This window comes from Arvicola amphibius, chromosome 4 (assembly GCF_903992535.2).
Source record: "Arvicola amphibius chromosome 4, mArvAmp1.2, whole genome shotgun sequence".
Lineage (NCBI taxonomy): Eukaryota > Metazoa > Chordata > Mammalia > Rodentia > Cricetidae > Arvicola > Arvicola amphibius.
Window position 1 is genome coordinate 8,276,409 of NC_052050.1, and position 23,761 is coordinate 8,300,169.

The 23,761-nt window shown below is 46.2% G+C and overlaps 1 protein-coding gene and 1 long non-coding RNA gene across 2 annotated transcripts in view; one reads left to right on the plus strand and one right to left on the minus strand.

The window, feature by feature from the left end:
• Positions 1-23,761, plus strand: part of Slc39a11 (solute carrier family 39 member 11) — a 107,507-nt gene that overhangs the window by 6,708 nt on the left and 77,038 nt on the right. The gene's annotated exons all lie outside the window — the stretch shown is intronic.
• LOC119811957 lies at positions 8-17,298 on the minus strand. Its single transcript, XR_005285030.1, has 4 exons — positions 17,222-17,298; positions 10,832-10,920; positions 1,660-1,895; positions 8-213 (listed from the first exon to the last, which is right to left on the minus strand). It is a non-coding gene; the product is annotated as an uncharacterized LOC119811957 (long non-coding RNA).

Sequence of the window (23,761 nt, forward strand, 5' to 3'; positions counted from 1 at the left end):
TGTGATGTGCGGGGATGGGGGTGGGGGGTAGTTGTGGTATATGCAGGTCCCCCTCAGGTCAGCAGTATCTGATCTCACTGGAGCTGGACGTCCAGAAGGTTGTGAGACTCCTCTTGTGGGTGTTGGGAATCAAACTTGTCATCTGTAAGAACAGTATGTATGCTTGCCTGCTTCACCATCTCTCCAGCCCCGGGACTTTTTATTTTTGGTACTCTGAAGCAACAAGAAAAAAAATCATAATCTATATCCTCGGTACACATCACCCACCTGGAGCCGTGATTGACATTTGGCAAATCTCATTCCATCTGTCTCCCTGCAGCCGTCTTGGGAGCTCAGAATGTTTTATAAAAGCAAATCCAGATCCATGTAATTTCACCTGGAAATTCAATATGTATCTCAAACTGAGTGACTTCTTGTGAAACCATAATCAGTATGCCACTGTCACACCTACCAAAATGCAAACAGTAATTCCTTCCTGTCATCAAATGCTCAATCCGTATTCACATTCTCTGACTTTCCCAAGTGACCTGCAAGATTATTCTGCAGGAGCTGGGATCCACAGAAGATTTGTTGGCCATGTTTTCTGAGTCCCTCAAGCCTCTTCCTACCTGATCTCCTAAGCTGGTAATTTGTTGGAGAAACTAGGTCTTTGCTTCTAGAACGTTCTACATTCTGGGTTTAGTGGGTTCCTTTCCTGTGGTGTTTACCACTTGTTCTTTTGTTGATCTCTAGCCAAGAGTTAATTCACCTAGAGGCTTAATTCATATTTTACTTTTCTTTAAAATTATTTGCATGAATTTGTGTTTGTGTGTGAGCATACCTGTGCCATAGCGCACATGTGGGGGTTGCAGGGCCATTTGCTGGTGATGTTGTCCTTCCGCTGTTTGTGACCCGAGGGTCAGACTCATGTCGTTAGGCCTTGAGGAAAACTCCTTTGCCACTGAGCCATTTCGCACCCCCAGGTTTTATTTCCCAAGCACGGGTACTTCATGGTAGTGGGGTAGACTCCCAACTGCATGGCTGTATCAGGCAGCGCATACTGTGAGCTTTCTCTCTTAGTCCGGCAGAGCTCGGTTCCCATCTGCTGCCTCTATAGTCCGCTGATCTGGGAAAACTTGTCTTAGGATGGGACCTCACTGACATCGCCTGAGTCTGAGCTATCACACAAGGGTCTCTCCTTAGAGAACCAGAGATCCCCAAGCTTATGTAGGTACAGAGAGAGCAGTAGCCGTTTCTAGGCTGTCAGCTTGCATACATTCCTCTCCATAAATCTGCTCTGCCTAAGAATGCTCTGGAAGCCGGCTCTCCTTTCCAGCCTCCCCTAGGAAGATGCCTTCTGCCTATTCTCTTGTCTCCCAGCAGCAAACACTCCTGGCGGAAATTGAGATTTAGGGCGATGTAATCCCCTTTGAGGTGAATGCCTCCAGTGACCTACGGACCCCTCATAAAGCCCCACTTCTCAAAGGTTCTGTTACCGCACAGGAACACCACCCTGGAGACCCAGCCTTAAACTTATGGACTCTTGATGGGCCCTCCCATAGCAGCTTGGCAGGACCCTGAGCTATCTGCTGAGGGTTCCCATGTGAGAAGCTGGTGTGTTGTTATGTGTGAAGATGCTGAGGGGCAGGGTCCTTCTCCAGCCACTGTCTCCAGACTCACCTCAGGGTCCATGGCACTGTTGTTAAGTGAACGATCAGGGCCCTTGGGGTTGGCATAAGGCAGCCTTTCACGTCTCTGTTTTTGGACTCAGCCTGACTCTCATGGCTCCCAAAGGCCAGTGATTTCTGAAGGCTCACGGGTACCACGGTGGCATCTCTGTCCCCAGCTTTCCCCCGGCCCTGCTCGGCGTGTGCAAGTATGGTGGAGGGTGGCCGGACCCACGCTGCTAGAACAATCTACGGCGAGAAGAGGGGCGCTGAGGCACAGCAGGAATGAGCCACTCAGAAAGAAGATAGAGTGTTGCTGTTATTATTGTATGTTTTCTTTATGATTTCACACTCAGGCTTCCTTTGTGACTCTCAGCAGTGGGGGGGGGGGAGGGAGTGATTTATATCACCCCTCCTCCACAGTGCGGGGAAGTAACAGTGTTTAATCTCGGGGGAAGAGCTCCTTGCTTTGTCTTGCCCTGCTGAGTGCCAGGGTGGAGTGTTTCCTAATCGAGTGGCCCTGAGACCTTCCTCTGGAGTCTCTCGAAGAGCCACCACCCTTCCCCTGACTTCACCTATTTCTCCCTATCTTGCTCGTACCTGTGCCTAGTTAGTGTGGATGGGTAGACTACCACCGGCCTGTGTTCCTGCCACTCCCACTCTCATCCTGCTGCCCCACTTTGCAGGCCTGGGCCTATTGTACAAACTAGCTGGAATGTTCTTCTTGGGAATGCAATCCCTCTTGATGAGGATGACTCCCATTGTCCTCGTAAGGAGAGTGATGTGAGGATGAGCAAAAGCTAATGGTCCACAGATGGGATGTGGCTCAGTTGAAGAGCACTTACCTCGCATGTGCAAGGCCCTGGGTTCAATCCCCAGCATCTCCCTAAGACAAAACACCTAGAGATTCAGGTTACATGGCTGTGTATATGTTCGAGTCACCCCATCTTTGTAGTTTGTCTCTGTAGGAACTGATAGATGCCTAATAGCTGCTCCTATAACGTGATTGGCTCAGGCAGGTTCTCACAAGATGCTCTTTTAGCATGACTGGGTCATGCTGCACCTGTCTGTCCATCCATTCATTCACTCACCCGCCCATTCATCTGGCATCTGGTGGAAGCCTGTTCTCTATCCACTGTGACAAGCGCAGGGCAGCCGAGGGACAAGAAAACACTTGTGTCTGTCAAGAAGTTGTAATCTCCGGGAAGGGGTGTGCCAACCAGTCTGGTGGGCTAACTCCATCTGCTACCTGTTCTTATGAATAGAGACAATGCACTGGAGCAAGCCACACCCACATGTCCCAGCGCCTGCTGCTGGCTTTTATATCACAACAACAGCCCTGGGCTTTGGACTTTAAGAAAAGTTTGCTGGCTCCTGAGGTGATTTGGGGGAGCTGGGAATTCAGAGTCTGGTGCCTGTGTGAATAGCCAGAAAGGAGAGGACCACAGCTCTGTTCTGTTGGGCCCAACTGTGGGTTCGAGAATGCGCCCTGGAATGTCTGGAGTTCCCAAGCAGACGGTTTCCTGGGAGATGCCTGGCCTTGTGTGGATCCTGCAAAAGAGGCTTGGTGCTTCCTTCTTTTGCTGAGGGTCCTGTGCAGACAGGATGGCTTTGTAGTGTAGTATGCTGACTTACATGGACTCTTACACCATTCTTCATGCCATTAAGACCCAGCGGTTCAGAGCTAGAGAGATGGTCCAGTGGTTAAGAATGTGTGTTGCTCTGCAGAGGACCCGGGTTTGGGTCCCAGTGCCTGCACGGGGACTCACATCTGACTGTAACCCCAGCTCCAGGGGCTCTGACTCCCATGCTCACACATACACACCCACACGGAGACACAGGCATACACAAATTAAAATAGAGTAATAAATCTTAAGAAAGGACACCGTCTCCAGTGCTGGTCAGGGCAAAGGTGCTATGATGACAGATGTTGATTGGGAACTCGATGGGATTTAGATTCAAAAGGAAGCAAGCTCTGGGCGTGTCTGTGAGGGAGTTTCTCTGGTAGGTTAACTGAAGGGGGATGAGGAACCCTCAGTGTTTGCAGTACCATTCGTAGACCAGGGCCCTGGGCTGAATAAAGGAGAATAAAGCTGAGCAGCAGCGGCCATCTCTCTCTGTCCCTGGCTGTGGAAGCCGTGTGACTGGCCGCATTGTGTTTTTGTTGTCAAGACGTCCCCCACCGTGATAGACCATTTCCCCTTAGACCGTAAGCCAGACGGAAGCTCCTTTAGGTTTTCGTCTGGAATTGTGTCACAGCCACAAGAAGAGTATCTAGTCCAAGCGAGATTTTGAAAGCCAGCTACCTGTCTCAGCACAAACCCAGCTTAGGTTTACAGCTGCCTGGCCTAGCAGTCTGAGGCTGCCTGCCCTGGCATCTTTGGCAGTTGTGTTAAGCAGCCCTCTGACTTTGAGTATGTCACCTTTACTATGACACAGTGGTCTCCGCCCTGGTTGCATGTTGCAATCACTTGGGAAGCTTGTATTAAATTTTTAAATATCTATCTATCTATCTATCTATCTATCTATCTATCTATCTATCTATCTATCATCTATCTATCTATCTATCTATCATCTATCTATCTATCTATCTATCATCTATTATCTATCTACTATGTATGTATGTATGTATGTATGTATGTATGTATCTATCTATCTATCTATCTATCTAGTCTGTTTATACATTATGGGGGGAGCATGAGTGGAGGTCAGAGGGCAACTTGCAATAGTCAAGTCTCTCCTTCTACCATGTGGGCCCCACGGGTCAAACTCAGGTCCTCAGGGTTGGTGGCAAGCACCTTTGCCCGCTGAGTCATCTTGCTTGCCTTCACCTGGAGAGCTTTCATCTTGTCCTGCTTGCAGTTCCCTGACGAGTGCCAGCCAGCACCAGAGTGTGTGGCCAGTGGCAAGGACATTCAGTCTCCTGGAGATCACATTCTAATGAAGGGCGGGCTGCTGTTCAGAGAAATCAAACTCCCCTCAAAATCACCAGTGGCTGTGAGGCTAAGAGTTGAACCGAGTCACACTCAGGGTTAGGATCTTGCTCAGGGTTTCCAGGCATGGAAGACAGGGGCCTGAACTGTGTGGGAGAAGAAACTCCTTCTCTACTGCAGATCTGCCTGCTGAAGGCCCATGATAGATATTTGTCGTGAACTTGCTAGAGAATTGGCTCCCAACACTGTCAAGCTAGCCTGGCAAAGTGGGCAGTTGCCTTACTCCTGGTTCATTTCCAGGCAAGCAGGCGATAGTGGACAGCCACCGGTTGGGAACACAGGCTCCTTTTTTTTTTTTTTTTAATTTGTCTCTTGCAAAAGAAAGACCGGAGGCAGGAGCTTGGGTACTGGAACTGGGGCTGAAATCCCCACTTGGTGCCCGAGTGCTTGTTGGATTACATACTGCGTGTGAAACATCACAGGACTAGCTGGGACTCGTGGGAGTCAGCCCTGGCATCAGACAGGGCAATGCTTCACTGAATCCAGACAGATGGCAGGGGCCTAGATTGTTCCCAGAGACTTTTGTGAACCAAGAGTCCATATTTTGAAAACCTAATTGAATGTTTAGCTGGCTTGTTATAGACTTATCTGATCTCAGTGTCTTCTGCTGCATTTGAATAATCAAGGGTTGCTGGCATCATTTTTTTGGGGGGGGGCGTTTTCATCCCAATCCTGTTGAAAAGCATTATGTTAAACATCACATCTCTTGAAAGATGTTCGTAACTGACTACACAGGATCAGGGTGAGGTTGCCTCACGCTTGTCCTTTAGAATATCTAGGACAGGGACAAATCTCTCCGCATTCTTAACTGCTTGGCGGAAAGGCTGCTGCTGAACCATGCACAATCACTTTTTAGCATCAACTAGCACACGAGAGGAACACCGGCCAGAAATCTGTGCCTTGTAAGGGGCTGGTGTCATTTACCAGGTTGTCAAATATGTGTTCAATTTGCAAAATAGCCATTTTTTTTTCTTTCAAGTGTAGAAGCAAGCTGAGGAAAAGTTGTCTTCAGACTGGTCGGCCCCTCATCTAGTGAGTTATCTACTGTGTGCAGAGCATTATGGGAGAGTAAGCAAGGAAATGATACTCTAGCTAGTTCTGCAAGAGTCTCAGGGTCTCTTGGGACAGAAATCACTTTTACCCATAGTGAAACATGAGCCAGATTAGTATGTGGTGGTTAATGAGATGATGAGCAGAAGGTATTGGGGACCCAAGGACAGGTGGTTCCTTCTAGTTGGGGAGCTAGAGGTGGCTTCATGGATAAAGGTCAGGTGGGAGGATAGGTTAGGTTTTGACAGGTGGGGATGGTGCAGGGGGAAAACGAGGAAATGAATTACAGGCAGCATGGACGACAGCACAGAAGCGCTATGTATGGAAAATTCAGGGGTGGAAGGACTGGGGAGATGGTGGCTCAGACAGGGGTGGAAGGACTGGGGAGATGGTGGCTCACCCAGGGGTGGGGGGAAGGACAGGGGAGATGGTGGCTCACACAGGGGTGGAAGGACTGGAGAGGTGGCTCAGTTGGAAAGAAGCTTGCTGTGCAGGAAGTCCCATCTCCAATCCTTCTGTAAAAAACTGGGTGTAGCGGTGCTTGTCTGTAATCCCAGTGCTGGGGAGCTGAGCTCTGGATACTAGTGAGAAACAGGCAGATTGGAGGGGCCTGAAGATATGGTTCAAAGGTCAAGAGCACTTGCTGCTCTTTCAGGGACCAGGAGTTCAGTTCCCAGCAACCACCTGTAACTCCAGCTGCAGGGGATCTGGTGCCCTCTTTTTCATGGGCCCTGCACTCACACGCACATACACGGATACAGACACAAGCACATACACACATAGCACACTTTATTAAAGCCTTACTAAGTAACAAGCCTTATTAAAAAAGCAAAATAGATGGCTCCTGAGGAAAACAATCAAGATTGACGTCTTGTCTCCACATATGTGTCCACACATACCCATACCTAGAAACATGTGATCATGCTCATATGTGTGTATATATATATATGTGTGTGTGTGTATTTGTGTGTGTATATAGGTATGTATATATATATATATATATATATACAATACATACATACAGAGAGAGAGAGAGAGAGAGAGAGAGAGAGAGAGAGAGAGGAGAGAGGAGAGAGGAAGAAGGAGGAGGAGGAAGAAGAAGAGGAGGAGGAGGAGAAGGAGTAGAAGAAGGAATATACAGGGGGTGGTGCTGGGTTTGGCTGGGGCATTACTCTGGAATAGCTGACTGGGGCCCAAGTACAGAAAATCCGAGTTGCTATGGAAAAGCTCTGGTCCTTTCTTTAGATACGGGGAATCCCTGGGGTCTTGGGGATGGGGAGAAGAGCAGAGCTGTATTTTGGGGAGCATGCAGGGGAAGTGCAGAGGTGAGGGGAAGTTACAGGAAGATAAAACTAGATCTTGAAAGTCCAGAGCGAGATCTAAGGGTGGTCCTGCCATCAGGCTCAGAGGGTTGATTGGCAGGTGTCTGAAGGTGAGGGTGGCCAAAGAGATTGTGTTTCTGGTGTCACCATCTGACTCATGGGTAGAGGGGAAACCTACCAGAATGAGGGGGCTCTTCCAGCCTTTCCTCATTTGAGTGAGTTTGTACTTTGGAATCTGCATATGTTGGGGTGGTCTCCATGGCAACCAGACACCTACAGTTTACAGTGCTGGTGGTGATGTTTCTCCCGCTGCTCTGCTGTTGGTGATTCCTGTCTGTTAAGATTAGATTTGACCCAGGACTGAGGCTTGGAACACAGTGGCCTGAGAAAGAAAGCTCCCTTCTGCAGCACTGTGGAGAGCATGACTGGGAAGAAGGTCCGTGGGATCAGGAGTCAGGGGCAGTTCTTCACTGCTTTGCCCCTACAGGATTCCCTTTTCCTTTGTGCTCCAAAGAAGCTGCCAGAGCTCTGGTCATCACGTTTGTCTTCCAGGAAGTTAAACGGCAGTGGGGAAGGGAAGAGCACATTCCCTGCAAGCCCCAAATGACAGCTCTCTGTATTTCATTCCAGGACTTGCCCACGTGATCAAATCTAACTGCAAAGACAGTTAGGAGGCATGGTCCTTTAGCAAAACAGCCACGTGTCTAGCTAAATGTTGGGGTTCTGTGCTGCAAGTCAGCAGAGAACAAAATGTGGGGTGAACCATGAGCATGCTCAGTCACAGGGCCTAAAGTGGTGAGTACGTTGAGCCCCAGTGCTCTTACTGGTGTGACCTTCTCTGTGTGTATTTTATGCCCTAGTTAGGTTCCTATTGATGAAACTCGAGGCAACTTGGGTTTATTTCTTCTTATACTTCTCGGTAGCAGTCCGTCACCGAGTGAAGTCAGGGCAGGGACTCAAGCAGGGCAGGAACTGATGCATGAGGCCATGGAGGGGTGCTGCTTACTGGCTTGCTCCCCGTGGCTTGCTCAGCCTGCTTTCTTATCCTATCCAGGACTACCTGCTAGGGTTGGCACCTCCCATAGAGAGCAGATTCCTTCCACATCAATCATTAATCAAGAAAATGCCCAACAGGCTTGCCTCCAGGCCAATCTGGGAGGGGCATTTTTTCAACTGAGTCTGCTTTTCTTCAAGTAACTCAAATTGACATGAAACTATCTGGCATATTTTATATGTTGGTTTCTTGACAAGTCATGCTATTCTTTCATGAATGACTTTCTTTCTAAATGACTGATCATAGTGTAGCAATTTGGTCAGAAAGTCAAGTGCTACTCAGGCTGCATGGTAAAGCAAATCCTTTGGTCTCTTCCTCAGCCAGATGCAGAGAGAATATGATAGGAAGCCTAAACCAGACGTAAGGGTTTGGCTCATGCATTACAGCTTTGTGTGTGTGTGTGTGTGTGTGTGTGTGTGTGTGTGTGTGTATGTGTGTGTGTATGCATATGTATAGATAGATGCACATGAGTATGTGTGTGTGCACACACATGTGTGCCTGTGCACACGAGTGTGTGTGGGGTGGGGCAGAGGACAGTGTTAGATGTCATTCCTTAAGTGGCATCTCTGTCAGACTCGCCCAGTGGTAGACCAGGCTGGCCAGTAAGCCCCATGGATCTGCCTGTCTCTGCCTCCTAGGTGCTAAGAATACAAATGCCTGCTATCGTGCCCTGCATTTTTATGTCCTCATGTTTGCAAAGTAAGCACTTTATTGACTGAGTCCAAGCCCTTTTGCATTACAACCCTCTAGGAGTAGATTCGGCCTCAGACACTGAAGCCTGTGGACCACTGTTGTAAGGAGGCTGCTTGTTTGTTTCCTGGCCACCCAGACTCCCAAAATAACCACACAGAAACTGTATTAATTAAATCACTGCTTAGCCTATTAGCTCTAACTTCTTATTGGCTAGCTTATACATCTTAATTTAACCCATTTCCATTAATCTGCTTATTGCCATGTGGTTGTTGCTTACCGGCAAGGTTCTGGCAGCAGCTCCATGACTTCTCTCTTGACTCCACCTTCCTTTTCCCAGCATTCAGTTTAGTTTTTCCCACCTAGCTAAGTTCTGCTTTGCTATAGGTTCAAAGCAGTTTCTTTATTAATCAATGGTAATTGCAGCATACAGAGGGAAATCCCATATCACCTCCCCTTTTCTGTTTAAATATAAGGGAAGGTTTTAACTTTAACATAGTAAAGTTACATATAACAAAATAGGTATTAATCAAGAATTACAGTTACAACATTTATATCTACTTTATATTTATCATAGCTAAGGAAAACTATAACTATAGCTATCTATTCTTCAACTCCATCAAAGACTCCAGAAGGATATAATATTACCTAAGTAAACAGGAAGTGCATTTTAAGCAACTCCCAAAACTCTAGAATTGACAGAGACATTTCAATGCCTAGACAGTCACCCAAAGATTCTCTGTAACACTGGGGCATCCATCTTCACCCTACAGACCCATAGTATCCGGCACTATGGGCGGTAGCTTTTCCTAGGCAGGGAGCCCCGAACTGTGTAGGAGTGGACAAATCAAGCTGCGCACAAGCAAGCAAGGACGTGAGCAGCAACCAAGTGAGAATGCGTGTACACAGTCACTTCTCATTGCTGTTGACTGAGGATGGGATGTGGATAGTTTTAAAATAAAAAATAGATTTACCTATTTTATTTACATTATGTGTATGAATGTTTTACCTGCATGTAAGTATTGGCATCATATGGGTGCCAAGTGCCCATGGGAGTCAGAAGAGGGCATTGGAGCCCCTGAAGTTGGAGTTACCGATGGCTGTGAGCCAGAATGTGGGTATCGGACTTCTCTACAAGAGCAATAAGCACTCCCACCCTCTGAGCCATCTCTCCAGTCTGTGTCTAGGTGTTTGAAGTTACTGCTTTGGCTTCCCAAAATGATGGACTGTAACTTAGGATTCCAAAGTGAAGTTAAGTTTCTCAGGTTTCTTTTTGTCAGGGTGTTTTCTCGCATCAACAGAAATGAACTAGGACAGAGACCCCTCAGTCTGTCTCTCCTTTTTATGGTCCCACTCTTGGCCTCTGCCTCACTCTCTCCAGCTTGCCCCATGCTCTCCCATGCCCTGCCTCTCACTCAGCGAGAACAACGGTTGCTTCCTCAGCTTCCCTTCCATTTTCTACTGTGAAGATCTAGGGAGGAGGAAATCTTGAGCACCAGGCCACAGCTACCTCTGTCTGTAGGTGCAGAGGAACCGAACCTCAAGGACCAAGATTAGTTGTGGGTGTTTGTACTTATTAAGGGCAAGTGCTTGGGTCGCATTCTTGGTCCTGGAGCTGTGTTGTCTCAGAAGCAAAGAATTCTGGATAAGGCAGGCTCCTATGGCCAGAAGAAAAATGTGATCTCCCCAGCATCTGCAGCTGAGCAGGGTGCAGGGTCCCCAGAAGCCAGGGCTATCTTGACTGTGGAACTGGAAGAAGCAGGAAAATACATATAAATTCCAGGCACCATGAGGTTCCAGGAGACAGAACCATTCCCCTCCTAGCTTGTGCCCCTGGTATGGTTAGATTCAGTCTGTTTAATGTTTCCATGCTTTACAGAGAAAAGAAAGCACGAAATATCAGGGAGGTGAGAGTGTTAATAGCTGGCTGCTGCAAGCTGATTTTTGCTATTGGGCTCCTGGCTTTTTAATTTCAAACCTGACTTTGGCCTGGGGCCTTGCTCAGTCTGTTCAATAGCACCAGGCCAGACCCCTCCTGCCCAAACGAGAATCGTGCATCACCAGCTGTACACTCACCTACACACCAACGCCCTTTCTTCCTGATCTTCTCTTCTGCTCTGGCCTTTCTTTGGAAACCTCTCCCTGTGTCTGAAGCTCTCCTCCTCCTGTGAAGAAATCACCCATGACAGCCCCGGAGCTAAGTGAGTTAGCTCACTAGGAGGGTGGACCAAACAAGATATCTGTTAAATTGCATAAATAGGGGGAAAACAGATTAGCGGTGCATTTAAGATGAGGAAGGGATGCTGTTATTATTGAGGCAGACACTTTAAATAGATTCTGAACTCAATTTTTTGCCCAGCACTTTGTAATCATGCATGAATGTTGGCAGAGGCTGTACATTCGTTCCTGGCCCCTCAGACCTGAAATAATCAAACGGAAACTATATTATTTAAAACACTGTTTAGCCAATAGCTTAAGCGTATTGCTAGCTAGCTCTTATATCTTATACTAACCCATTTCCATTATTTTATATTTTACTACGAGGGTTGTGATCTACCGGCAAGGTTCCTGTGTGTTTGTCTCCCTACATGGCTTCTCCTTGACTCTGCCTTCTTTCTCCCAACATTCAGTTTAGTTTTTCCACCAGCTCTATTCTACTAGGCTGCTGGCCAGAACATCTTTATTCATTAAGCAATAAGAGTAACACATATACAGAAGGACTTCTCACATCATTTTCCCTATCTGTTTAAATAAAAGGGAAGGTTTTAACTTTACCATAGTAAAATTACATATAAGAAAACAGTTATCAAGCAAAAATTACAGTTAAAATATTTATATCTAATTTATCTTTTATCATAACTAAGGAAAACTTCATCTATTCCTGAATTCCATCAAAGACTTCCAAAGGATATAGTATTACCTAAGTAAACAGGAAGTGCATTGTAAGCAACTTAAAACTCTAGAATTACAGAGACAACTCTCTGTCTGGACAGTCATCCAAAGCTCTTCTATACTCTTGGGGCACCCATCTTCAACCTACTGGCCCATAGTATCTGGCAGTCTTTTCCACGAAGCAGGAAATTTCAAAGACAGTTTCACTTATATTGACAGTTTGTCAGTCTTCTTCTGTGTCCTGCAAAATGTCTGGCAGATTCTCTCAAGAAGCAGGAACTCCAAAGGATGGTCTCATCTTCTTTAGGCAGCTTCAGCAGTCATTTTTCTGTGGGTCTTGCAAATCCAGTTAGGCAGTGCAGGAAAGAGCAGTGTCTTACTCAGATGGTTAACAAACTCCGATGCCCATCTTCCTCTTGAAGTAATTGGTGCTGCCAGGAGCAGATGTGTCTTATTGTCATGAAAAGTCCTAAGTTCTTAAAACATTTTAAATGCCATATTCTGATGGTCTCTGAAAGATTTGAAGAATACCTATCTAACTGAAATATATCTCTATATATCTAGCAAACCTAACCAACATGACTAGAAGCTTATTATAGATGATTACCTATTAACCTGTATTTCTTAATTATACATTACATTTTTAAATGAGCTGCACAAACACAATACCTTAATCAATCAAGAACAGAAATATACATATATAACAAAATTGACCTTAAATTTGTATCAATAAACCGATATCCATACCAATGCAAATCTCTATAGTATATTCCCCTTTAAATGTAAACAAAGATTTACAAACAGTCATTTAGGAAATTTGGGTATAGTTCTCTCCAAACTGCTTCCCACTTTTGCTGGGTGAAGTATTTTCTTTTTGGGGGTGTTCACAGAGACCTTTCAGGGGGTGTTGGTCCATTAAACCACATTTGTCTGGAAGGAATCCACAGGTTCTCATCCTCAGTGGAAACATCCTCTGTGGAACCTCTTTTCTAAAGCAACAAATCCTTAGACCCAAATTTTAAAGTCAAGATACCTTTAAAATATATATGTTGGTTTAGCTTTGCAGCCCATACAATGAAATGTCTCTCTGTACTTAGCTCCTTCACAGTCAAAAAATTTAAAGAAAACACAATAATATACATAATCCAGACTCTCTGTGTATATTCTGTCTTTATGTGGCGTATTTTTTTATTCCCTTTATCTATGACTGTCTTTACTCTGTCTCTTTAAAGACTTGATTTTAATGTTTAAAATCATTTACTTCTTTTTATAACTGTCTATATTCTTTTTCTTCTCTCTCAAGCCTAAGTACATTTATCCAACACTGTGACCCATTTAGAGTTCTTTTCCATCTGAATCTGTCCAATTGCATATCATAATCCTTTTCTGACCAGGACTTCTTAAAATGCAAAGTGGCATGGATGGGACTAAGGCCACTTTGCCTTTTGGCTCTGCCCAGTCCAACATGGCAAAGGTCCGTTCACTGCCTCTGAGACTCACGGGTGGGAGTCACGCTCACCACCTCAACTCTGGTAATTAGTTGGCCCATGTTGCCACCAAGTAACTTGCAACAAGATGTCTACAAACCCCATTCAAGTGCTTGGCCTCCTGAAAGAGCCAGAGTTAGTGCTGGCAGCATGAACCAGGAAGCCACCATTTCCAAACCGTGTGCTTTCTTTTTTCTATTGCTGAATCAGGAAGACCTCTCTTAAAGGAGTCACAGTGCTCCTACTTGCCGCCAGCAAACAGAGCCCATGGGGGGGGTGGGAATGCTCTCTCAGATTTTATGGATGTAGTCACCCACATTGGTGCCAGTTTGTTGGCAGAGGCTGTCCATTCGTTCCCTGCTGCTCAGACCTGAAATAATCACACACAAACTATATTATTTAAAACACTGCTTGGCCAATAGCTTAAGCATATTGCTATCTATCTCTTATATCTTAAATTAATCCATTTCTATTATTTTATATTTTACTATGAAGCTTATGGACTACTGGCAATGTTCCTGTGTGTCTATCTCCCACTTCTCCTTGACTCCACCTTTTCCCAGTATTGTTTAGTTTCCCACCTAGTTCTTTTCTGCTAACCACTGGCTGAAACAGCTTTATTCATTAACTAATAAAAGCAACACACATATAGAAGGACTCCCCACACCACATCAAGATTTCTGGGGGGTTGCGAGTGTCTCCCCAAGGAACATTGGTACCTTTGGGGCTCCTGAATCCCTGTGTTGTCAGGTGGCATTATTTTATTGCTTTATATATTCCAAAAACACTTTCTAGTCTGAGGCTTCCAGTTCTTGCAGTGACTGCACAGCTGTAGATTTTATTTATTATTTGCATCTGGTAGATGAAGACTGGACCACACCCCATGCTGGGATCTTTCATCTGCTCTGTTCATGGGATGCTCATGGCAGCATGGGAAGAAAGAGCCTCTGCTGGTCCTCCTGATTCAACACCAGCACTGCAGAGTCCTCTTCCTGTAAACTGGTAAATCATCCATTTATTGGGCAACTCATCCCCGACAACTCTAGGGGTCAAACCTGGGGCCTGTGCATGCCACCCCAGGCCAGTGTTCCACCACTGATTTATGTCCTCAGCCCCTCTTCTGTTTATTTTTTCACTGTGAGGCAGGTCTTACTTAAGTCACTTAGGTTGGCATTGATCTCAAGCCTTAGTCCAGGCTGACCCTGAACTTGATCCTCACTGCTCAACCTCTGAGGATTGGGATTCCCAGCATGCACCACCATACCTGTTTTATGGAGCTCTGGGGCTCAAACTCGGGACTTTGTGAATGCAAGCTAAACACTCTACCAACTGGTGTCTCTAGCTCTCATATTTATTTTTTTGAGGCAGAGTCTCATGTGGTTCAGGTTGGCTTCTAACTCACTCTCTGTTCTTGGGCTAGTGTCTCCTGCCTCTGTCCTCTGGGTGCTGGGATTGTAGATATGAGCCAACATGTCCGGCTTTAAAAATATCTCTGAAGCAAGTGTTGGGCTCAGGTGTGACAGGGGCTACAAGTTTCTTTTGTGGCTGACTGCCAGCAGGCTCAGCCCTGTTTCTCCAGACTCTCAACGCATGCCAGAGCATCAATCTGTGATCTCAGAACAGGCCCTGAGAAACCATTCTCACCAAGACTTTAAGGAAATCATCGCAGTGATTCTCCCAATGAAGGAAGAAAGTAATTGAATGCAAACTCATTACATCTCTGAAGCTCCGTGAACATCTTCCCGTGATTTAATTTTGATGAACTTCTCAGGATGTAGTCAGGCCAGGAAATGTCTTAAATGGTTGGCCGGAGCCGGGTGAGCTCAGGACAGGTGCAGCGGGCCTAGGGCGGAGCCTTCTTTCAGCCAGACAGATGCTCCAGTATCAGAAAGGGCTCCCATCACCAGGCTTGAGTGAACTCGCAGAGCTCTGCCTGCTTCTGTTCCTGGGTGCTGGAATTAAAGGCAGTGTCACCATGCCTGGCATAAACATGCTATTTTTTAATGAGTGACTTGTTAGACATTTAAATTCCTCTTGTGTTTTCGAATGACACCTCCTCACTCCCTTAAATTCAGAGACTGGAAGCATACATCTAGAATGCTAATCAAGAGGCCTATGAAGAGCCGGGCGGTGGTGGCGCACGCCTTTAATCCCAGCACTCGGGAGGCAGAGGCAGACGGATCTCTGTGAGTTCGAGGCCAGCCTGGTCTACAAGAGCTAGTTCCAGGACAGGCTCCAAAGCCACAGAGAAACTCTGTCTCGAAAATCCAAAAAAAAAAAAAAAAAAAAATAAATAAATAAATAAATAAATAAATAAATAAATAAAAGAGGCCTATGAAGAAAAAAACACAATCTCTCTTCCTCATGGAGTCCCACAGGCCTGCCCTCCTCTTTGGAAGGGACCACTTCTGTTTCTTGAGAAACTTTCCCCTTGCATTTCTAAACGAACTTACAGTTTCTGGGTTTAAGCGCTGGGGCCCTTATATTTTCTTGCACCCTCTGGCTCGTTGGTTAATTGCCTGGTAGGCCTGTCATTTTCCTCTTTCCTCTGTGTGTCAACCATAGCCGTCTCGCTCTGCTTGGTGGGGAAGTTCATCCACTTGAACTCCAGTAAGAGAGTACATGCTCCTTCTGAGGTTGTTTTTTTTGAACACTATTGTTGTCCCTTCAGAATTCTCTTTTCTTCAGCACCAGTCCTATCCGTGGGCTTGTTCCATGTATTTTGACCTCTCTGATATGAGTGCATGTTTTCCTTCTTACACGTTGAGTTCTCTTGCTTCCATCAGGGGTTTGTCTTCTTCCTGTTTGGTTGCTGTGGTCTCCTTTAGCAATGCTGGAGGTTGGCACTGAAAAACAACTTCCAGTTGGGTAGAGGGGCCAGCATTTCTGTGCCCAGTGTGTGTCAAGTAGCACATGTTTGCCCATTGCATCCTTCCTACTTGAGGGAACTGGGGACCGTTACTCCATATATCCTCAGCTCTGTGGGGTTTGCAGTCTCCCCCGAGCCTGGCAATTCTATCCAGCCAGTGAACCTAGGCATCCTCCTGATCTACCTCCTCAGTGTTGGGATTACAAGTGTGTGCCCCCATGCCTGTTTTATTTTTTAAATTTGGGTTCTGGGACTTGAACTCAGCTCATCATGCTTATGTGGCAAGTGTGTTACCAACCAGTCTATCCCGCTGGACAGTGGTGGCACACATCTTTAATCCCAGCACTCCAGAGGCAGAGGCAGAGGCAGAGGCAGGTGAATCTCTGTGAGTCTGAGGACAGCCTGGTCTACAAAGTGGGTTCTAGGGCAGCCAGGACTGTTACACAGAAACCCTGTCTTGAAAAAACAGACCCCTCCCCACCACAAAAACCACAACTAGTTTCTCCTTCCAGCTCCCACTTTGTAATGTACTTTAGAATTTACGTTTCATTTGTGTGTATCCCTCCCCGTTGTTTGCATGTGCTTGCATGTGTCATGATGACATGCATGTAGAGGTTGGAAGACAATCTGAGGGAGTCCGTTCTCTCCTCCATTGTGTGGGGCCTTGGAGTGAACTCTTGCCCTCAAGTGTGGCTGTAGACAACCCTCTGAACCATCCTGTTGGCCCTGCATGTTAAATTACTCTTTTTACCAGAGGCTTTTGAAGTCAGCCATTTAAAAACCTCTCTTCTTCTACTTTCTGAAACCGTCCACTAGTTTGCCACCTTCCCTCCTAGGCTTTCAACCCCTCCCGCTTCTCGCCTCGGGCCGTCAGTCACTGCTATGCTCTACTGTCCTGCCTTTCTGACTGCAGTGCCATCTGTCCCCCAACCTCCGATTCTAGAGTCCAGGCTAGCTGGCTGGTGGACGGCCTGTCCAGCCGCTTCAGCCCACAGTGACTGCTGCCCCCGTCCCTTCCTCCCTGTTCTGCTCCACACTGCTCTTGCCTGAGGCCTCTTTTCTCAGCCAGGCACCACAGTTTTCAGGATGGGAAAATAGGGCTTAAAATCCCCAAGAACTGCACACATAGATAGAGCTTGGAAGGCTTTGGTTCAGCCTCTCAGCTCAGGCCACTGGCTGTTGTTATGGTGGGGACAGAGCTGCAGAAACAGGCAGTACCTGACATTCCTGGGTCCGTTCTTCTGTTGAGCATTTTACATGGAAAAGCCCAGGAAGCCCTTCTTGTTCCAACCCTGGGAGATTTTATCATCATGGGGGAAGGCAGAGTAAATACTGGGAAGGGCATGAGTCTTTTGAAATCTCAGAGCCTGCTCTGCCCCCAGTGACCCAGCTCCTCCAACAGGTCCACACCTTCTAACCCTTCCCAAACGGTTGGATCAGCTGGCTTCCTGTATTTTTGTTTGTTAGATCAGGCCCTCCCAGAAGGGACTTCCCATGCTATGTCAGTCCCTTCCTGAGATCCAGTCCTATTCCTCCTCCTCTCCATCTCCCAGGAATCACCGCCATTGCCCTCGCGGGGTCCTTCACTTCCCCCAGGAGGTCAGGGCAGGAACACTTTGACTAATGTCTCAGTCACTTTTCTATTGCTATGACCAAGCACCATGACCCAGACAATGTATAAAAATCGATTTAATTGGGCCCGTTGTTTCAGAGGGTTTAGAGTCCATGATGACAGAGCTGAGGCATGGTAGCAGGTGAGAACTCACATCTCAATCTACCAGTAGGAACCAGAGAAGAAGCACACTGGGAATGGCTGGAGTCTTTTGAAACCTCAAAGCCCACCCCCAGTGACACAATTCCTCCAACAAGGCCACACCTCCTAATTCTTCCCAAACAGTTCTACTAACTAGAGACCAAGTATTCAAACCTATGAGCCTGTGGGGGCGGAGCGGTCTCATTCAAACTTCCACACCAAACCATGTGTATTAGTCATGTTTGCATAACCACGTCCATAGTGTCTGATAGGTACAACTTCAAGCAGTGAGGATGTATTTTGGCTCTTGGGTTCATAGCCAGAATACCAGAGCATGTGGTTGCCGGTCACTTGCAGATGCCAATGAGCAGAGACAGGAATTGAACCTTAAAACCGTGCTCCATTTAGAGAGCCAGAAATCTGAGAAGACAGCAGATCAACATCTTAAAAATCTGTCTTCCTCCTCATCTCTATTGGACATGGCAAGAAACGGGGGCAGGCAGTCAGCTGTCCCGGAGCGTTACCTTATCCCTCTGGTTAGAGGCTCGGTGTGGTTTTGAGACTGATATTTGTGCTTCTCATATGAACCCTGACACTCTTCCCTCATGTTCTAGATGTCTGAACTCAGGCACTGCTTGAGACAGTGAGAGTCTGATTAACATCTTCTCCTATCAGCCTTTTTTTCTCAGACTGACTGGCTTGGGTCAGGATTAATTCAGTGTGTATGGGCTCATCTCTCATGTGTGTGTGTTAATTCATTTTTACAGTGTGGGGTTTGAGCGTGTCTTTATAATACAGACTGCGGAAGTGTCCTGTCCTTTCTGCTATTGTTTCCCCTGTCCCCTGCCAGTTTCAGTATATCACGGAAGGGAGTCTTCACATGAGACAGCTAAGTTCATGGTCGTGGGAGCATGTGACAAGAGGTCGTTTACATAGAGGTAGTCCAGAGGACAGAGAGCAAAACAGGAAGTAGGCCAGGTTAGCTTATTCCCAAGGATGCACCCTCCTGTGACCTGCTTCTGCTACTTGGGCCATACGCTCAGATTTCTAGAACCTTTCAAAACAGCACCAGGTTAATAAGACCAAGTGTTTAAAACATGAGCCTGTGTGTGTGGGGGGGGCTGTAGGACTGGGGGTCATTCCAACCATGACTGTGCTTTCCTGAGTGGTGGGACGAAATGTGAGTCTTGGCCTTCGAGTGCCTGCTCCTGAGTCTTACTTCTTGTGACAACCAAGAGAGGCACTAAACTTCCCCCGAGGGAGTTGAGCAACACTGGGAAATGGAGATGCTCATTCCTAGATTTCTGGGTTTTCTCTCAATGGAGCCAGGCAGCTCGTCCCACTCCCCTCCTTCCAGTGTGGGCAGGGCTGCTTCTTTGCCACCAGATCTGGGACAGATTGGCTCAGCGTGAGTGAGTGGTGGTGTTGGAATGGGGAAGCCTGGCCAGCTGGTGCAATTGTCCATCAACAAGCCCATGGTGAGAGGTGCTGATGGATCGGTGGCTGGGTGCCACCGAGAGGCTGTGGAGGGCAATGTGTTCACACCCTCTTGGTGGGCAGCTGGTGGGAAGGGCTAGTGAGCATGCTCTCCCCTCTGCCGTCATCCCCATTCGTTTGTTTTTCTTCTTTTGTCTTCGCAAATTTAATAGTTTTCATGATCTTAATGATTCTTCTGAGAATCTTCTTTCATTTAGCTAGTCTGGGGTAATTAATAAACTAATAAGCTTGCCTGTTTTGTTAATTCCAGGAACAGATTTGTGGAAAAGGGGCATTGAAGTCAAACAAAGAAGCTAAGTATTGGGGCCGAATATTGGCACGGTTGGTCAAGTGTTTGCCTTGCAAGCATGTTGACTTTAGTTGGATACCCAGGACCCATGTAAAAAGCCAGGCAGGGTGGCATGCACCTGTAATCCCAGCATTGGGGAGGCAGAGACAGGGTCTCTGGAACTCACCAGACTGACAGACTGACAGAATTGGAAAGCTGCGTTCAGCAGGAGACCCTGTCTCAAGCAATAATGCTGAGAACAAAGGAGGAAGTCACTGAATATTGACCTCTGCTCCCCCCATGCACTTGCACACATGTGCACACACACACAAAATGTGACTGTACCTTTGAAGCCCAGACATGAGTGATGGTATTTGATTTAAGAAACTTATTGTTTCCTGGTTCTTCATTGGGGATGATCCATGGCAGCCAGTTAGGTGCTGGGAGGCCCCCTTGGGTCTAGTCTTGCTGGTACTTCAGTGTTTTATGAGAACTTATGTCTCAGCTCTGGGCTGGGGCCTTATAAAGTACTTGGGGGTCACAATGGTGACTCAAGTCTATTACAGGGACTTGTTTAGGATGAACTCTAGAACCAACATGATGGTATCCAACATGAGCAGAGTTGGCTCCTGAGAATCTGGGGTGTACACTTACATGAATATAACTTACATGCATTATTCCCAGATCATAAAGTTGCAAGTCTAATACAGTTTTTATCTTTTAAAAATTTTAATAGGAATATTAATTGTGACTTTATTTGTATTACCCTCCACTGGTATCAGTCTAAAGGTGTGACTGCAGCTAAGTAGAATAATGAATTATGGCCTAGTCATATAAAACCACTTATAAATAAAAGTAACAAGGTACTTGAACATATAGCATGATTGGATCTTTTAATAATGATGAATAAAAAAGATATAAAAGAAAATGAACATAAACTAAAGAAATGACTCAGTGGTTAAGAACACTTGCTGCTCTTCCAGAGGACCTGGGTTCAGTTTCCAGTACCCACAGCTCACAACCATCTGTAACTCTAGTTCCAGGTGATCTGATGCCCCCTTCTGGTTTCCACGGCCACATACACCCATGTGGCACACATAAACTCGTGCAGAAATGTTGTAAGGAGAGTGGGGCCCTTTGTTTGTCTCGGCTACCTGGCTAGCTTACACCCGAAATAATCACACAGAAACTGTATTTATTAAAACACTGCTTGGCCCATTAGCTCTAGTTTCTTATTGGCTAATTGGCTAATTTTTACATCTTAATTTAACCCATTTTTATTAATCTGTGTATCACCACGTGCTAGTGGCTTACTGGGAAAGATTCTAACCACCAGAGTCTGCCTCGGGCAGAAGATCCATAGTGTCCCTCACTCTGCCCTTCTTCCCAACATTCAGTTCTGTCTTCTCCTCCTACCTAAGTTCTGCCCTATCAGGCCCAAAGCAGTTTCTTTATTCATTAGCCAATGAAAGCAACACATGAACAGAAGAACCTCCTACACCACAGAAATACATATAAAATATGTATTAAAGGGTCACAGCATTAGGAAGGTTGAGGACCACTGATCTCAAAAGTCACATTTATTTATTTATTATCTTCAAATAATACATATGGTTTATATCTATTCTGTCTCACCAACTCAGTTTAAAAAATGATTCTACCAAGACCAAAAGCAAACTCACCTGGATCTTCCACACATAAAACAAATATGTAAACATTAAAAAAGGAATTAGACATTATGATTTCATTCACTTACAACTCTACAAATGGCAAGCAGGTTGACAGAGGGTCAATTCCTGGCTGTGGAGATGGGAAGACAGAGTGACAGTCACGGGGACCCGTGACTCTAGGGGCAGCAAGCGTATGTGCCACTGTGATTACAAGGTTCTCGAGTTTAAATCTTCTCTAAAATAGCAGTTCTCACCCTGTGGGTCTCGACCCTTTTGGGTGTCAAATGACCCTTCCACAGGGGTCTTTTATCAGAAATCCTGCATGTCAGATTTTTACATTATGATTCATAACAATAGCAAAATTACAGTTGTGAAGTGGAAAGGAAATAATTTTATGGTTGGGGTCACCTCAACATGAGGAACTGTATTAAAGGGTCACAGCATTAGGAAGGTTGAGGACCACTGATCTCAAAGTAACCTTTATTTATTCTTCAAATATGTGTAGTTTATATCTATTGTGTCTCATCAACTCAGTTTAAAAAGTGATTCTACCAAGACCAAAAACAAATAAGAAACTCACCTGGATCTTCCATTCCTCTTGAGAAACAATATTTAGCAATACGCACATTGACTCAAGTCAGGTCCTCCCCAGCCTCTGGCAAGGGCAGTCCTACCTGGATGAAAGCCAAGGCCCACAAACATTGACAGCAGGACTGGGGAGATGACTCAGTGGGCAGGGTGCTTGCCACACAAGCGTGAGGACGAAGTTCGAATCCCCAGAATCACATAAAGTTTGGTATGGTAGCACACGTCTGTAATAACAGTGATTTCATGACAAGTGGGACACAGAGACAGGAGAATCCCTGAAAGCATGTGTATCAGCTCACCTGCCACACTCAGTGGTGAACAGCAAAGAGACTCTGTCCCCAACAAGGAAGAAAGTGTAGATTGACCTATGGGCTGTGGCATACGTGTATCCATATATGCATGAATATGTGTATACACACACACACACACACACACACACACACACACACACACCACAGAGCATCCAAGTTGTTTCTTTGTGAGTCACCAAAGTCATTGTTTTGAACTGGACTTTTCCTTTCTGCTTCCATCTTCCTTTCTCTACAGCAATAGACTCAAACTGAGCAGCTTGGGGCCACGAGAATGCAGAAAAGCCTTTAGATTTTCTGAGGGCGACCATGGCCATGGGAGAGGCTTGAGCGCATAGATCCTGAGTATGTAATGCTCCCATCCCCCAGACCTACGATGGCAGACCCACAGTGTTTGGGTAGGAGTCTTTCTCTGGAGCTCGTCCCGCTCTCTATCTGTTGTGCAGTGCTGTGATTTGACACCAACTGTAATTTTGTTAGATGGCTGGAGATTTCCTGCCTAGGAAAGGGGTGGAGAGCCCAGAAGTGTGTCACTGAGCATGTTGGGATGGATGACCTCTTCATGCTTACTTCATGCTTACGGACTAGCCCAGGGAGTAGCCTCCACCCCAGGGACTGGCGGTGACACACCTCAGGCAAAGGACCTGGGCAGGCTAGGAAGTGGAGCCCAGGGCTCCCTCCACATCTGCCTTTCAAAGGGAGGCTCCAGTGTGGTGCTGTGTTTTGATAACTGTACACAATTGTATATACCTACCCAAATGACATAGAAAATCCATGTCACATTTGGGGTGTTTCCAGTTTGGAGCCCTGGGAACATTCTGTACAAGGCATTGTTAGTTATATGCTTTCATTTGTCTTGGGAAACGAAATACTGGGTTATATTGTAGATTTTTCTCATGTGTATGTGATTGTTTTAAGGATAAACCCTCTTCTGTAACGTGGATTGTGTAAGGCAAGCTCTGACTGTCTCTGGTGCTGGGTGAGCATGGCTAAGAAACGTTAGCTGTGTCAGCAAGTAACTATACTTGTGTGGGACTGACATTTTCTGGGGGCTTGTTGATCACCTTACATAGATTGAGCCACTCTATGAACTTGGTTCATACCTGAGTTATGACCAGTTACTGACATGCTGGATTTATATGACTCAGTGTAAAACCCCTATAACCACTCATCACGTGATTCAAGATTGGGAGACATGGAGGTGAGGGGCACCCCACTCTGGAGCATTCCATGTACATTCCTTCCTTCTTCCTGCAGTCAATCCATTCTTTCCCATCTCAAATCTGGAGCATGGCTGTAGCCCAGCTCCTGGTCCCATGGTTTCCAGCCTTATTAACTCCACCCTACTTTCTGATCTGGTGGGACTGGAGTTATACACCCTAGGAGCCATTATGTAGGGGCTGGGAATCGAACCCTGGTTCTTTGGAAGAACAGTGGTTGTGGGTTGTCTTAGGGATGAGCCATCTATCCTGCTCCAAGCCTCCATGTGTTAAAGGCTCCACGACCTTTCCACACAGCACCACCAACTGTGGACCAAGGATCCTAAGGGAACATTTCTCAAAGTCCAGCACACTGGAGTGTGACAGTAAGCAAGACTCCAGGCAGTGGGTGTCACCTGTTCCCTTCTTCATGTCCCTCTTGTGTCTTAGGATCCCATCTGGGGGTATATATCAT